The following is a 13,844-nucleotide window of genomic DNA, read 5'->3' on the forward strand; positions in this document are numbered from 1 at the left end:
AAATCAGGGAAACAGCACTGTAGTTCGGTGTTGGAAATGAATGAAGTTAGCCAAGTTTCGGTTCGAACTATGAAATTGCAGTCAGTGGTATCTGTTATGTGTGAAAGTGAGTCGCGTTTGGGCAGGATACTTCTCATGTTCGTATATACGAAAGCATGAAGTATGAAGCATGAAGTACGTCTTCTGTACTTAATAAACATGGCTTTAGAGAGCAAAATGTTTCTTCAAGTTGCTTTTTGTCAAAAAGCCCCCCAGAAATTCCATGTGTCACACAATTACAATACAAAATCATGCCACATACCTTGCCATTTGGAGTACTGAGAGGGCCTTTGAGGAGTGTGTTCCTTACACATTTCAGCAGATGGGGGAAATCCGACATGAAGTGAAGGTAACGGGAAGAATCAACGGGGTGCTGAAGCTTGCTGGTGATCTTGCCCGACTTCACGCCAATTCCCAGGATGTCCCACAATTTCCTGTTCCACACGGCTCCATCGCACGTTACAAAATCAACAAATAGTCCGCTGGCTTCTGCAAGTATTGTTGCTTGAATAAAAATTTTTGCAAGCATCTCTCCTTTGACATTGGAGCTCGTTCCAAAGGCGCCAATAACCTGATTTCATTTTCTTGTCAACGGAACGAACATGACAATCATGCCGTGGTCACAGGGCACGTTTTGACCATCAGTCGTGAAGGGGCCCATGTCGACAAACCCTTCGATATGTCCAGTAGAAGTTACTGTCAAATGTTCGGAGAGCTTAATTTCATCAACCAAGAGCCCACCACGTCTTCTGAAACTACTGATGCGTGTTGTCTTTTCTTTTAGTTTCTTCAGCACCTTCTCATTAAATCCAAATCCGCTTTGGACAGTATGAGGTATCGCTTCAAGGTTGTTTTACTTCGAAGGGAAATAATGTTGTGTTTGCGAAGGTGCTCATAGAGTTTCGCACTCTTCATCTTCATGAGGATACACTCTAAACTCCAGTCTTTGGAGTAGACATTTCCCTTGGAGCTCCTTTTCTTCGCAGCTGAAAAACACTGCATGATGCACTGTTGCTGTTTTGGTGGCAAAGTTTCAATCTGAGCATGAAGTACGTCTTCTGGTTTCGAGGCGTTTGCCTCCTGCATTCTGCAGAGCTCGTCCTTGAGGTTAGCTGATCAAGACGACAGCCTCCTGATCTTTTGCCTGGCTGAACGGAGTTTCTGAGAAGTGCTTACGACATGCCTCCTGACTGACCTCTTGAGCCTTGACTTCCTCGTCAAAATGGCCTTTCTGAGGTATTTGCAAGAGATGCATGCTTGACCTGAAAAACACAGTAACAAAATGAGACATTGCTGACGTAGTGTAAACTCATCTAGACTAACATATTTGATGCTGAAAGCTTAAGCAATTCATAAATAATTCACAGAACCAATTAGCGACAATGAATCGTACCTTCTGATGGCCCTTTTCCTACGCAGCGCTTGCTGAAATAGGTGCCTTCGTGGGTAATCACTTGCTCCTGCAGTCCTCTTGTCAGGTCACACTTTTGCATGCTTTTTGTTTACAAGGCACCTTTGCACGCAGCGTACGAGTCAACGTTTCGTCGAACATCCTCGGCTTCTCCAGATCCAGCGACGTGTCCCTTTTCTACCAATCAACCCCAGAGGTAGGCATTGTAGGCGACGCCGCGCTGGCTATCCTCACCGTCGTGTGAAAAGATAACTACTCTCTCTGATGCAATTTCATTTCCATCCATTTTCAGCTTGCAGTAGAGAGGAAATGTGCGATTAGCCACACGATGGCAACTCCAATATATGGAGGGCACATTAAGGGCCAGTAGATATTGCCGCGAACCATGCATTGGGTTTGTTTATTTGTGTTTTGTTTTTTCGGCCTGGCTGCGCCGGCCTGTGCTATCGCTGTTTTCACAGCGTTTCGAACAAACGCTACCACAGCGTTTCGAACAAACGCTATCGAACAGCGCTTCGAGCGTTCCGAACGAACAGCGTTTTTAACAAACGCTATCACGGCGTTCTCGATACAATTCGACTATTCGAGAAACCCTCGCGCCGAGGGATATAAATTCCCGCACAGCCGATGCCGCGACATTCGATCGCCGACGCTCACTAGCGTGCCCGTCGTTTTGCCGGCTGCTGCTTCGCCGCCTGTGTATTCTTTCAGTTGTTAGGGGAAAACAGGTTCGCTCCAATAAACTTGTTTTCCTTATAGACAACTGTGTCGTCCTTTGCTGCGTGGCATCTGGTGGAGGTTCTGGGTACATGAACCCTAAGCCATTGCCAAGCCGACAAGCAAGCCCAACACGACAAGCACGCCCAACTCGTGTCAGCCGCCGACAGCTAGGCCTTCAGCCAGAGTTTGGACTGCTCCCGGATAAAAAAGGATTGATTGATTGATATGTGGGGTTTAACGTCCCAAAACCACTATATGATTATGAGAGACGCCGTAGTGGAGGGCTCCGGAAATTTAGACCACCTGGGGTTCTTTAACGTGCACCCAAATCTGAGCACACGGGCCTACAACATTTCCGCCTCCATCGGAAATGCAGCCGCCGCAGTCGGGATAGGATAAAAAAAAAGGAAAGAAGACTTTTTTTCATAAAAAAAGGAAAGAAGACTTAAAAACCACGATGATCAACGCAGGCACCATGACCAGCGCTACCAACCCTCCCGTCGTTCTGCAACAACCTCGTGAGCCCCCATCATTCCGAGGATCTCCTGGTGAAGACCCGGAAGAGTGGCTGGAGAAGCTGGAGCGCATCCGCATCTTTAACAGGTGGGATGACGAAGAAACGTTTCGTCATGCCTTCTATTTGGAGAATGCAGCTCGAACGTGGTTTGAGAATCATGAAGGTTCCCTAACCGACTGGACTGTCTTTAAGAGCGAATTCCTCAAAACATTCGCTACGGTTGTGTGGAAAGAACGAGCCGCCCTTTTGTTGGAGACGCGAATGCAACACCCTAACGAAGGTGTTGTACTGTTCGCTGAGGAGATGAAGATGCGGTTCCGGAGAGCTGACCGCGAAATGGAAGAAGAGAAGAAGGTGCGCTTTCTGATGCGGGGAGTTAAATAAGAGCTCTTCGCTGGACTCATCCGCAACCCCCCTAAGACCGTCGCTGAGTTCGTCACCAAGGCTTCGATGATCGAGAGGACCTTGGATATGCGTTCGCGGCAATACGATAGACAACTCAACACCCTTTCGGTGAACCCGGTAAACGCCCCTTGATTGGCGACGGAAGACTTGCGGGAGACCATCCGCGCCGTCGTTCGCGAGGAACTGAGGAAATTGTTCCCAGCAACGCCGCAGCCCCAAGTCGCCTCCCTCACTGACGTCGTCCGCGAGGAGGTTCAGCAAGCACTGGGGAATTCCACTCCGTCGGAAGCTTCTTGCGAACCACAAGCGAAGACCTACTCCGCTGCTTCTCGTCGACCCCGACCCGTCCCGACCCGTTATCAAGAGGCCCCGCCGTACCGCTGCCAAATGTCGCCCGCCCGACCCCCTGTAACCCGAAACCAGGCGCCCAGGAAGACCGAGGTGTGGCGAACGCCAGATAATCGTCCGCTGTGCTACCACTGCGGAGAGGCTGACCACGTCTACCGCCGCTGCCCGTACAAGAGGCTGGGTTTGCGTGGGTTCTCCGTCGACGCATCCCGCCTGCGAGCCGGCCAGCGCCCATTTGAGATCGAAGAATACCTGTCGAACACCAGCCGTGGACCATCCCGTTTCAACCGTTCGCCGTCGCCCTACCCGTACCAATCCCCCAACCGTCGCAGCAATGCTAATTTCGCCCGTGGAAGGTCCCCCAGCCCACGAGGGGGAAACTAAAAGCAGCAACTTCTGGAGGTGAAGTTGCACAACGGCGAGAAAATTAAAACCCTCCAACGACGCAAGACCGTGATTCACGACATGCCCTCATCCCGACGACCCGACGACACCCTGACGAGACCCCCGAAAACGACGACAGCTACGCTGTGCGACGCGTACCCAAAATGACAAAGCCTGCCGCTGAGAAGACGACGATGACGACGCATAGTGCCCGACTATCAACACGTGCAAGCCGTGATACGACGCCCCGACGCACCCGAAATTCGAGGAAAGCGGCATCCGACGTTCAGTTGTCCATTGACGGCCTTGACGTAGTCGCCCTCATCGACACGAGAGCCGACTACTCGGTCATGAGCGGATCATTCGCGTCCAAGCTAAAGAAAGTTACGACCAGATGGGACGGTCCGCACATACGCACAGCAGGAGGCCACCTCGTGACCCCAAGTGGAATGTGCACATCGCGCGTCACCATAGACGGCACTACGTACCCTTCGAAGTTCGTCATTTTGCCTAACTGCTCCCGCGACGTGATTCTCGGAATAGACTTTTTGACGGACAATGGCGCAATAATTGATCTGCAGACCAGGTAGATAACGTTTTCTTCCGATCACTCCACGACGCCGCAGCCGAACCTCGGACACCGTGCTGCTGTAAGGATCGTCGACGATCACGTCACCCTGCCACCCCGCGCAAGCTTGATGATAGCCGTCTATTGTGAAGGTGCTGCTCCTGACGTCGACACTATCGTGGAGACTGACCAAAGGTTGCTTCTAGACCGCGGTGTGTCTGTCGCAAGAGGCATTGCGCGGTTTAAGCAACGCAGATCCCACGTTTTGGTCACCAATTTCACCGAGGAGTACCAGCATCTAAACAAGGGCGCTGCACTTGCGTTCCTCGAAGAAACGCAAGAAGTGAGTCAAGTGATCGCGGTCGCCACCTTTGAACGCGCACGTGCAGATGCTTCCAGGCTGCCACATCCTTTCGACGTGAACCCGGCGCTGTCGCAAGCAAATCGGGACAGATTACTGGAGTTGCTCCGTCGCTACAGCGAGTGTTTTTCCTGGAACTCGAAGTTACGTCAGACACCTTTGGCGAAGCACCGGATAATAACCGAAGATGGAGCCCGACCTACCAGACAGTCACCGTACCGCGTTTCTTCACACGAGCGCGAAGCGATCCGGACTCAAGTAGATGACATGCTCAGCGACGACATAATACAGCCATCAAAAAGTCCGTGGGCTGCGCCGGCTGTACTCGGGAAGAAAAAAATGGCACTTTAAGATTCTGCGTTGACCACCGGAGACTAAACAAAATCACCAAAAAGGACGTGTACCCCCTGCCACGAATCTACGACGCCCTCGACCACCTCTGTCACGCCAAGTACTTCTCATCCATGCATCTGAAGACCGGCTACTGGCAAATTGAAGTGGGCGAGAGAGACCGAGAGAAGACTGCATTTATAACCCCGGACGGTCTATACGAGTTCAAGGTGATGCCGTTTGGGCTGTGCACGGCGCCCGCAACGTTTCAGAGAGTCATGGACACTGTGCTAGCAGGCCTGAAGTGGCACACTTGCCTCGTATACCTCGACGACGTTGTCGTATTCGCCCGGACATTCGACGAACACCTCACAAGATTGGAATCTGTACTCGAGGCCATTCGTACGTCGGGGTTAACGCTGAAGCCTGAGAAGTGCCTTTTCGCGTACGAGGAACTCAAGTTCTTGGGTCACGTCGTGAACGCCGCGGGAGTCCTACCTGACCCGGCAAAAACATCAGCTATTGCGAACTTCCGAAGGCCGAAAGATAAAAAGGGTGTGCGAAGGTTTCTCGGACTGTGCGCATACTACGGGCGCTTTGTCGCAAACTTCCCCCGCATTGCAGAGCCACTCACGCGCCTGACGAAAGAAAGCACCCCTTTCAGCTGGAAAAATTATTAAGAAAAGGCATTCTGCGACCTGCAACAACGCCTGCAAAACCCGCCCGTGCTCGCTCATTTCGACGAAAACTCCGAAACGGAAATGCACACGGACCCCAGTGATATCGGTTTGGGTGCCGTCCTCGTCCAAAAGCAAAGCGGTTACGAAAAGGTAATCGCCTATGCAAGCCGTGGTCTGTCGAAGGAGGAGAGAAACTACTCTGCCTCCGAGAAAGAGAGCCTGCCTATCATATGGGCCATTTCAAAATTTCGCCCATACGTCTATGGTAGACCGTTTAAGGTTGTGACAGACTATCATGTGCTGTGTTGGCTCGCCAATTTGAAGGACCCCTCTGGCCGTCTTGGGCGGTGGAGCTTGCGCCTGCAAGAGTTTGACGTTACAATATTCTACAAATCCGGCAGGAAACACTCCGACGCCGACTGCCTGTCCCGCGCCCCCGTCGACCCACCGCCACAGGACTCCGATGAAGACAGCGCGTTCTTCGGAGTTGTGACAGAGAGCGACCTAGCCGCCCAGCAGCGTGCCGACCCTGACCTCCGCGCCATGATCGACTACCTCGAAGGACGCAACGTCGCCGTGCCTAGGGCGTTCAAGCGCAACTTACCAGGATTCAGCCTCAAAAACTCCATCCTAGTGAAGAAAAATTTCAACCCCGGGACGAGAACGAATTATCTACTTGTCATCCCCGCAGACCTTCGTGACGAAATTTTGGAAGCGTGCCACGATGACCCATCTTCCGGACATCTCGGAACAGCTCGCACGATTACAAAAATCAAGGCGAAATACTTCTGGCCTCGCCTTACATCCGATGTCACCCACTACGTCTGGAGCTGCCGTGACTGCCAGCGACGAAAAACACCACCGACGAGATCAGCCGGACTTCTGCAGCCGATCGCCGTCCCAACGAGGCCCTTCCAACAGATCAGAATGGACCTTCTGGGCCCGTTCTCTACATCCCGATCCGCGAACAAATGGATTGTCGTAGCGACAGACTACATGACGCACTATGCAGAGACCACCGCTCTTCCTAGGGGAACTGCACAAGAAGTTGCAAAGTTCTTTATTAACCAAATTGTGCTGCGACATGGAGCCCTTGAGGTCCTAATCACGGGCCGCGGAACGACCTTCACTGCGGAGCTCATGCAAGGAATCTTACGCTACAGCAACACAGATCACCGAAGAACGACGGCGTACCACCCCCAAACGAACGGACTAACGGAACGGCTGAATAAGACAATCGCGGATATGCTGTCTATGTACGTCGACGTTGAACATAAGACGTGGGACGAAGTCCTCCCGTACGTCACGTTTGCGTACAACACGGCTATCCAAGAAACCACGCAGATGACACCGTTCGAGCTCGTCTACGGAAGACGGCCGACTACGATGCTCGACGCCATGCTTCCGCACGTAGAAGACGACGACTTCAACGCCGACGTCCAAGGATACCTCCAACGTGCGGAGGAGGCCCGCTAGCTCGCTCGAGCTCGTATATAGGACCAGCAACTGGTGGATGCCGGACGCTACAATCTCTGACGCCGAGACGCCGAGTACCATCCTGGAGATCGTGTGTGGGTTTTGACTCCCATTCGACGACGTGGACTCAGTTAGAAACTTCTACGACGCTCTTTCGGACCCTACCGGATTCTACGACGTGCTGGCGAACTAACGTACGAAATGATCCCTGATGGTGACTCCCGTACATCACGACGACGCACGCGGCCCGAAGTCGTCCATGTAGTTCGCTTAAAACCTTTCTACGGACGATGACGAACTTTTATTTTAATTTGTGTGGACTGTCCCTTATGTTAGCATCGGGTCGATGCACTCTTAGAGGGGGGGGAGGTAATGCCGCGAACCATGCATTGGGTTTGTTTATTTGTGTTTTGTTTTTCCGGCCTGGCGGCGCCGGCCTGTGCTATCGCTCTTTTCACAGCGTTTCGGACAAACGCTACCACACCGTTTCGAACAAATGCTATCGAACAGCGCTTCGAGCGTTCCGAGCGAACAGCGTTTCTCACAAACGCTATCACGGCGTTCTCGATACAATTCGACTATTCGAGAAACCCTCGGGACGTGGGATATAAATTCCCGCACAGCCGATGCCGCGACATTCGATCGCCGACGCTCACTAGCGTGCCCGTCGTTTTGCCGGCTACTGCTTCGCCGCCTGTGTATTCTTTCAGTTGTTAGGGGAGCACAGGTTCGCTCCAATAAACTTGTTTTCCTTATAGACAACTGCGTCGTCCTTTGCTGCCTGACAATATTCGGGAGCGGATGATGCCCCGCAAACAGTGGGCACAGGTTCTGACATTACACCAGTGGAGCAGACACTACTTGAATCTAAATTGCCGGCTTCGTGGGCGCAAACTCTGCATCTCTTCGTGGCGACTGGGGAAGGGGCGTCATTGTTCAACCTTTTCCTAGGCGGTCGCGGCTGCGTTGCTTTTTTTGACAATTACGCCGGAGCGTTTAGCAATGCCGTGGGTACCGCGTCAGGGGCGAGCTCCGGTTTCCCACGCGGGATCCGCACTTCTTCTCCATTCACAACGTGCACATAGTCTGTGATAATACATGACGGCTCAAAATGAAGTTCACACACGGCACATGTTTCGTCCAGGCTCTTGTCTTGCCGTTGCAAGTTGCGCTCCCACAGTTTTCGCTTCTCTTCGTCTTTTGGCACAGAAAACAGGGATGGCTGCCGACCTTTCGTCCACTTGTACCCTGTCTGGCACCCCGGGGCAAAGCAGTGGCGTTGCCGTTTCCGCTTGGCCATTTCTGCTCAAACTTCAAAAAACCAAACGACACCCATGCACACCGAGAGCTGTTTACGCGCCGAAGAAGCCGCTGCCACCGCTGCCGCCGTTCCGCGGTTAGCCGCTACTGCCAGCCCACGCGACTGTAACGCCGCCGCCTGCACCCGAGACTTTCTACATTCGCCGCTTCGTTGCTATGCATGGCACGCGCGGCTCCTGAACACACTACACAAAGCCCCCCTCTAGTGCACTGTAGCATGGGTGCGCCACAGAAGGCGCGCCATGTGCGCGCTTTACTCCCAGACTCACGCCGCAGCCTTGCAGCTTGCATGCACTCGTTGCAGTCTCTATGGTGTCAACGGCACACTGCGCACTTGTTGCAAGCTCCTCCCCCGTAGCATCGGCAGGCATCGGTCGTTGTGCTCGCAGTGTTCGTGCGTTCGGAGTTAGGCCTGTCGCGTGCTGTGGTGCGCGACGGGCCTAACTCAGAACGGCGGAGCTCACGGATGTGTCAGCGCGAGAGATCGTCTTTTGACCTTCCACGATATAACAAATCACTACCGCCTACAGCGCACTATATACTCCCCCTTACATCATGGAGCTTCGCGCTACCATGAAATACTATCGCGCCAGTTACAGACCCGTACGTTTCCTACCCAATCTTTTCGCCATCTTATACACCCTGCGATATACCCCTCCCCTTTATGCATTTGCTGTCAACAAAGAGCTAACCTAGACCATATCATGTGGGGGTGTACTCGAAAGCCACCACCCCATTCTCTACACATTAATAGTAAGGAGCAGTGGGAGGCTGCTATGTGCAGCTCGGCGCCCGAGGTCCAGGACCAGATCTTGGATTGGGCCAAGAGGGTAGCGGAGACCTACGCTGGGTAGGCTCCTCTGACACTCCACCACCGCACCTTTCCCTCTTGGGATGAATAAAGTTTTTCTCCTCCTCCTCCTCACGGATGTGGAGATTGTCGCCGAAGCTACTGCTGAGCACCCAAATGAAGACTCTGCCGAGGTGGATTCCGCAAGCGCTGATGGTGCTCCGCTCCCGACATCAGCTGAGGTCGTAGCTGCCTTGGCCCTTGCGCGCCGCCACTGCGGCGCGATTGAAGGCACCGGCCTATCACTTATGGATCGCCTGGACCATTTCGAGGACGCAGTCGTCAAACACGCCATGGCCAACAAAAAGCAGGCTACTCTTTTTCAATATTTTAAACCAACACAATAAATGCTATGTTTGAATCTTCAAGTGAGTATTTACTGCACCACGCTTGAACGGTTCGTTGATTGTTTTCAGAAAGCTGTTGACGCATTTTTTTGTGATTTTTGATATCCTATTCTGGATATATTGAACTATTTCGCGATCGCCGCGCCGTTCGATATATTGAGCTTAGACTGTAGTTAATGTTTGAATTCCTTATAAAATGCGGCTGTTAACCCATCAGGTCCTGGGGACTTTCCCAAATGAAGCGCAATAATTGCTTTTGTCACTTCCGGTTCTGAAATAGGACATTCTAAGCTGTCTTTCCTGCAGTCTTCAACCTTTAGCATTAATTAAAAAAATTCATTCTTGAATTCTTCTACATTTACTTTACATTTATCAAATAAAGTGGTGTAGTACTCATTGAAAGCATCCTCTATTTATATGTGTTCACTTGTAACGTTACCCATGTATTCAATCTGATGTATAGCATTCCGCTGAGCGTTTCGTTTTTCGAGACCAAGAATTATTTTGGTTGGTTTCTCTCCTACGGTCATTTTCTCTGCCCTTGCCCTTATTTGCGCGCCACGATAAATCTCTTCATCAATTTGTTCCAATTTCGATTTTACTGACTTTATATCATATATGAATAAGCCTGGCATTTTGCTTTCCTCTGCTAGCAGTTCTTTCAGATTTAAGCGTAGGGTTCTTTCTTCTTCACTTTTTCCGTGTTTTATTACACATGAGTGTATAGCTTTCAATTTTATATTCTGTTCAAATTGTTGCCACTTCACTCCATATTCTGGTCTCCACTGTCTATGTTTACCAACGCCTCTCGAACACTGTCCATAAACATTTCATCTTCCAAGAGATTAGAATTTAGTTTCCACGTGTTCCACTTAAATACTGATCTACGTCTATTTCTTTTACCTATTACAAATGATACAAAGCAATTATCACTAATTGAAATAGGGAGGACATTGTACTCACTGACAATCAGAACTAATTCCAGTGACACGTAGGCCCTATCTAGGCGTGCATGACGGGAGCCTTAGAAATGCGTATACAGTGTTGGTGCTTTACCAATACACTCTGTAACATCCTCAAGGTCCAAGTCAGAAATTAAATTCGTTAACACGACTGTGCTTGAGTCGTTGAAATTGGATATACTTGTTTTATCATCGGCACTGATCACACAATTAAAATCTCCCATTAGGATGACTATGCGATCGCATTCATAAAAAGTACGAATTTCTTCGAATGTTGCACATCGTTCATCAACTTTAGGAGGTGCATATAAACAAATCACTCGCCAATTAAGAGAAAAGAAGGCCAAATCACAAACAACAATCGTTCCGGATTAATCAGACGTGACATTTTGAAGTGTGGGACCCAAACTATTCCGCACAAAAATCGCACACCCTGCCGACCTACGAACTGCATGACTAATGCTGGCGGTGTAGCGTCCGGTGAAACGTTGCAGTAAGCTCTCGGTGGCGTCCACGCTCTCCACTTTAGTTTCCTGAACTGCATTAATGTCCAGGTCTCGGTCTATGGCTAGTCTGTAGAGCTGAGTCTGTTTCTTTCTGCAAGCCAGTCCTCGTACGTTGAGCGTCGCTGCTTTCACGAACCAAGAAGCCCACCTCACAAATCAATATACGCGTCTTACGCAGACGCCCCCCGGGCGGCGCCTACTGGACCGCCTCTTGATCCGGCACGAATGCGAAATCGAAAACGCGGAGCGTATTACTGAACTTCGGAGAACAAAACTCTGGGTGTCCCCGCTTCCCCGCAATATGACCAGGGAGGTGCACCAGGGTATAAGGCAAGCGCGCGCTGAGGCACTTGAAAAACGGCTTGGCACCCGTGATGGGGTCTATTACGTCGATGTGGCCGGGCCGCCACCTAGGGGATACTACACGCGGCGGTAATACATCAAAGAACGTAGGTGGACGGCCTCACTTTCAAAGCCACAAGCTCAAGTAAGGCGGAGGAGGTGGCCATTGCACTGGCAGTATCCCATCCAAACTCAAAACAAATAGTTACAGACTCTCGAAGAGCCTGCGAGGGCTATCTTGCAGGAGAAATCACTTCATTGGCTAATAGACTTTTAAAATTCAGCATCAGGAACTGCGATCCTACCCCAAAACGTCTTATATGGACTCCGGGACATCAGGGTCTACAGGGTAACGAGGCTGCACATGCAGCGGCCCGCGTGCTTACTTCCCGGGAAACTCCCCGTTCCCCTGATAGACCTGAACGTCCCACACCTTTAACACGGTTTCGAGAAATCAAAGAATACTACATTGAGCAACGCCGCTTGTATCCCGCACCAGTGAAGGGACTCTCGAAAACGAAGGAGCGCATCCTGCGGCGCCTACAGACAAATACGCTGCTCTGTCCAGCCATACTAAAATATTATGACCCTAAAATAAGTGGGCAGTGCCACTACTGTGGGGAACTGGCCAACACTTACCATATGGTCTGGGTCTGCCAAATGAACCCAAAATTAACCCCCTTTCCCAACCCCACCAAAGAGGACTGGGAGACGACCCTACTCAATAGCTCCACACTAGAGGAACAGCGAACTCTAGTGCAGCGGGCTCGGGTGGCGGCCTCGACTAATGACGTCCCGGACTAGGGATGTCAACCAGCCCGGTGGGGATAAGGGCTATCTGGCACAGCCAGCATCAATAAAGGTTTTTTCCTCCTCCTTCACGAACCCGTTCTGCGACGTGACCGGTGAGCGGGTCCAAGCTGAGAGCCGTGCACGTTCACTTATTGGGCTCTCGTCGTCCAGGGTGTATCCATGTTGTTCACCTTTAGTTTGAGCGGCCATCGTCGCGTTTGAGCGACGACGACCGTTGTCGGGCAGTGTTTCGTTTCTTGCCTCCACTGACCACCTTCCACTGCACTTCCGACTTTACTTGCGTTTCGTCTACTTAAGCGCCGTCGTCTGAGTCGCGACGGCGTTTTGCAGACGCCGATTCTAAGTCTATCCTTAAGGTATCCAGGTCACCAGGCCGATACTCATTTTCGTGTGTTTCGTTCGCCAAAGAGTACTGTGAAGCCGAGCTTAGAGGAGTCGAAGTGGCGTTGGCCTGGAACGCCGACGTTTAAGGGCGCGTTGCTTGCAGCTGCGACGTGGCAGTCAGCGCAGGCGCAGGACGCGTCTGTTCGCTCGCCGTTGGGGCCGCGTGATTTTAATTTCCCATTTTCCGCCCGGCGTTGGTGTCTAGGGATGAAGAAACTTGCTTGCTTTTGTTCAGCACCGGTGCGTCGTCCAATGTCGTCTGCTTCTGTGGCGTCGCTGCCAAAGACGCTTGTTCAGATTCCTCCTCATCCACGAGAAGTTCACTCTATTGTGTCTTCTGGTTGTCGCCCTGCAGCTCATGCGTATGAACGGTTGCACTCGTCCTGCTCTTGACCGAAAGCGTGGCATTCGCTGCACCTTGGGACCTCGCAATCGCGTCGCATATGCCCCGTGCTTCGGCACCGCAAGCACAAAGGTGGTATTCCCGGCACCACGACCAGAACCGTACTGCTGCCAATACGACCTGGTGGTGTAGTTGATCCACAGAAACGCCGTCTCGTAGTTGCATGCCCATTAAACGAGTGGTCGATTCAACTCCTTCAAAATCCTCGACTTTCCATCGATCATCGGTCACCTCCTTTACGTCGCCGTATTCATAGAAGGCACACGAATAGCGTCTTTTCTAACATCCAACGCTAGCCAGTGCAATTTCATCTTAACCTCTTGCCGCGTCGGGTCAATGACGAGACACACCCGGTCTTCAACTTTGAGAACGCCTGCGTCTGTCAGAGCTTTCTTTGCTTGCTCGGTCTTCATGTTCAATAACCACACGTGTGACATCCGATACGCTCCGATGCCACTTATTTGACGCATGACGCCTAAGTCTTTGACAGGTTTCTTGAAGTCGTCGATGCGATACGGTCGGCCGCTGACGTCGCAGTGTAGAGCTACTGCTCGACGCATCGCTTTACCTGGTGACAACGAAGGCAGAATAATCATGTAGTCCTTTGAACGAGGGGAGACGCTGTACCGCGGCCGACGTCGGCCGCTGTCGCTGCTCGGGACGAGCTTTCCATCCTGC

General features: G+C 51.5%; 1 protein-coding gene across 1 annotated transcript in view; it reads left to right on the top strand.

Moving 5' to 3' along the window:
* Positions 1–13,844, top strand: part of LOC119187024 (uncharacterized) — a 231,027-nt gene that overhangs the window by 205,132 nt on the left and 12,051 nt on the right. The window lies entirely within an intron of this gene.

This window comes from Rhipicephalus microplus, chromosome 7 (genome assembly GCF_043290135.1).
Source record: "Rhipicephalus microplus isolate Deutch F79 chromosome 7, USDA_Rmic, whole genome shotgun sequence".
In the NCBI taxonomy this organism is placed as follows: Eukaryota; Metazoa; Arthropoda; class Arachnida; order Ixodida; family Ixodidae; genus Rhipicephalus; species Rhipicephalus microplus.